The sequence below is a fragment of the Dama dama genome, chromosome X, assembly GCF_033118175.1.
Source record: "Dama dama isolate Ldn47 chromosome X, ASM3311817v1, whole genome shotgun sequence".
Lineage (NCBI taxonomy): Eukaryota > Metazoa > Chordata > Mammalia > Artiodactyla > Cervidae > Dama > Dama dama.
The window spans coordinates 70,074,273-70,078,146 of NC_083714.1; the positions used below are offsets into that span (position 1 = coordinate 70,074,273).

At 42.8% G+C, this 3,874-nt stretch overlaps 1 pseudogene; it reads left to right on the forward strand.

The window, feature by feature from the left end:
* The first annotated feature begins 3,284 nt into the window (after positions 1–3,284).
* On the forward strand, positions 3,285–3,653 carry LOC133052707 (selenoprotein H-like; annotated as a pseudogene).
* The last annotated feature ends 221 nt before the right edge of the window (positions 3,654–3,874 follow it).

The following is a 3,874-nucleotide window of genomic DNA, read 5'->3' on the forward strand; positions in this document are numbered from 1 at the left end:
GCTGTTTTCTAAGAATGGTATATTACTTGAAGAAGTCTCCATTTCAAAATGCCTTCAGGTGTGAGAAAAAAATTTAGGACACCCTTTAATGCATTATGAACAAGTGGGGATGCACTACATAATGTTGGTATTCTGGGAGACCTTGGATCAAGAAGGATAAATCAATACTTCATACATATATAACTTTTTCCTTTAAAGAAGCTCAAAGCCTTGTTTTCTTCATCTGAACAAAGTTGAAGCAACCCCAAAACTCTTACTGAAAACTTCATTTTCTTTTAATAAGTTTGTGTAAATATCAGATAATCTTTCCCTCAAAGTCCTAGTAAGCAGTTCTGTGTATTTCACTCTTGTTTTACATAGAGAGTGTCTAGGATGTTAATGAGTGTTCAGGTTTTTGAATGCATAATGGTATTTCCACATGTAGGCCAGAGAAAAGGCAGTTTGGATGAATGCTCCTTTCTTTCCTTTCTTCCTTACCCATGTGCTATATTAGGATTTTGAAAAATGTAAGGAACAGTAACATTCCACTTTTCCACCTATCAGATTTCTAGCAAAATCAATCACCTGGAGAACAACTGAAAGCCAGAATTAAATGAATCACCTGAGAACAGCAAATAATGAAAAAAAAATCTGTTTTAGAGCCTTGGTCTTGTACTCTTAGACAAGCATGTATAGAAAATTGAGGTTATCATTTTACCTAGCTTGTCTCCCTGATTTCCTCTGAAAACACTACGCCTACCTTGTCTTAGAATGTATAGCTATTTTAGAGGTATTAGCAGACACTGTTCAAAATATATGTCCACAGCTATGAAAATTGATAGCTAACTCACAGAAGAGGAAATAAACTATGATTTAATAGGACCATCAAACTATAGTCATTAGTTGACCAATGATTAGATGATTCATTTAATCATTCCACACATACCTATTGAAAGAATATTTTGTGCAAATGGAACAATATGCACAAATGTATGCATATATGAGAGCATTGCTTGTAGGGGGAACAGAAAACATTGAGTGTGACTAAATAAAAGGAACATTAGGACAGGGGACTAGACAGCAATGGTGATAATCAGAGGTGGGAGCCAGAGTGTAGAGGGTCTTCAGTGCTCAGAATTTGAATTTTATTTGGGGATAATGAGAAGCCACCACCAGAAGCTTTTAAGTTTGAGAGTAACATGATTGGATTTGTGTTTTGGAAAATTCACTCTGTGAAAATGTGGGAAGCAATAGGAGTATTCTGTTTTTGCTTGCATAAAAAAGGGAAATATATATATATATATATATATATACACACACACACACACACACATATATATATACATAATATTCATGAATTTGCTTTGAAAGGACAAATAAAAACTGTGAATACTGGATGCCTCTGAGGGAGGAAAATGAGGATCTGTGACTTAGGCTTTGTTTTGCTTGGGGGAGACTTACTTTTTGCTGTCTACCCTTTACACTGTTTGATTTTCACTATGTGTCTTAGCCCTCATTCTCTGTAAGTAGAGCCTGAGGCTAGATTAACGTGCTGACAGTTTATCTGGGAGGGCAAGTATAGGAATTTGAAGGTAAAGAACAAAAGGGTAAGTGAGACAAGGAAAGGCATGAAGCAGTGGCAGGCAGTGAATTCCTGAGCTGGTTTTTGCTTCATCACGGGCACTGTGGAGAGACATGGTTGTTCTCAGCAGGTGTGTTTGTTCAGCACCACTGTTGCTCGACTTTTCTGGAAAGCTTGAAAAGAGGACCTGCTTCTTGGAGTAGTCCTCTGAATGCTGAAGGGAGAAGGGGTTTATCTGCCTGACTCCTTTATTGATCAAGTTCACCTCATGGGGAGCGAATACCCACTACTTCCAGATTGCATCATCCCGGTACTCAGAGGGCATTCAGGAAGCCAGATCATGCAGCATGGTGGCACATTTCATTCATGTCCAAAAATGGCTTACTACATTTAGGCTTGGCATATGAAATACAGTGAGTATGTCAGTCTAAGGCTTTGACTTGGATTCCAGCCAGCTCAGTGAACTCCACAAAGGAGGTACAGTCCAAGAGGTGGGCAAACATATGTGAAAAAAACAGACTTTTGATGCATTTTGAGAAAGTACATAAATTTGTATCCAGAACATTTTTTAATGTATCATTTTTAAGGCTACTGGGGAAAAGAACATGCTTATTCTAATAGCAGTGTGAAAGGTGATTTGCAGAAAGACTAGAGGTGAAGAGTCTATTTAGGGGGTGATATTGTAGCATATTTAAAAGCAGAGACATTACTTTGCCAACAAAGGTCCATCTGGTCAAGGCTATGGTTTTTCCAATGGTCATGTATGGTTGTGAGAATTGGACTGTGAAGAAAGCTGAGTGCCAAAAAATTGATGCTTTTGAACTATGGTGTTGGAGAAGACTCTTGAGAGTCCCTTGGACTACAAAGAGATCCAGCCAGTCCATCCTAAAGGAGATCAGTCCTGGGTGTTCATTGGAAGGACTGCTGCTGAAGCTGAAACTCCAATACTTTGGCCACCTCATGCGAAGAGTTGACTCATTGGAAAAGACCCTGATGCTGGGAGGGATTGGGGGCAGGAGGAGAAGGGGACGACAGAGGATGAGATGGCTGGATGGCATCACCAACTCGATGGGCATGGGTTTGGGTAGACTCTGGGAGTCGGTGATGGACAGGGAGGCCTGGCGTGCTGCGATTCATGGGGTCGCAAAGAGTCGGACACGACTGAGTGACTGAACTGAACTGAACTGAACTGACTGTGGCTGTTTCATTGACAACAGATGAACTAAAGCAGTAGAAATAAGAAGACATATAAGAGATATTAAAAAAATAGTTTCCATGAGACTAGGTTACTGACTGTTAATAACAAGGCAGAAGATGTCAAGAATGACTGTAAGACTTATATGTTAGACTATAGATAAGGAAAACTGGAAGACTAACTCAACTCGATTTCTGAGGGAAGATAATGAGGTCAGTTTTGTCCATGTTGAACTGAAGATACCAGAAGATACATTCTGATAATGATATCCTGTTTATAGTTGGAAATATATACCTGAAGTTCAAAACTAGATCAAGCGTCTACCCGAGACATTTTGGACCATATGGATATAAATGTTAGGTAAACTTGAGTTGTTTGAAAGAATGGAAGAGATCATCAAAGGGTATTTTCATTAACATCTGCATAAAAGGAAGAAATAGCCTGGACTGCGGTTCTGCGCTCGGAGCCGGCCTGGCATGTACCTGGTGGCCGCGGCTGCGTCCTGTGCCCAGCCAGGCCCCAGGCGCCATGGCGTCCCACTGGAAGAAGCGGAAGGCCGAGGCGGCGCTGGCCACAGCGGCCGAGAAGCGGGAGAAGCCGGCCAGCGGCCAGGATGGGAGAGTGGAGGGGCCGAGTGTCGTCATCGAGCACTGCACGAACTGACGCGTCTACGGGCGCGACGCCGCGGCTCTGAGCCAGGCACTGTGCCTGCAGGCCCCGGAGCTGGCGGTGAAGGTGAACGCCGCCAGGCCGCGGAGGGGCAGCTTCCAGGTGACGCTGCTGCGCGCTGAAGGCAGCAGCGTGGAGCTCTGGACCAGTCTTCAGAAGGGGCCCCCACGCAAACTCAAGTTTCCGGAGCCTCACGTGGTGCTGGAGGAGCTGAAATACCTTTTGTAGGGAGGTGGGGCCGAAGGCGTCTCGCCGAGCCTCTGTCCTGGGTGATGTTGGAGCATTTATGATGGGACATGGCCAAACTTCAGTCATGTCCCCGAAGCTGTGGTTTCCTTCCCTCCAGAAACGATGGTTCAGTTGTGAGGCAATCCTCTAGTAAGACATTGAAAAGTTCTTGGATTTGGTTTAATAAAAATTAAAGGATTTGAGTTGATATTTAAAAAAAG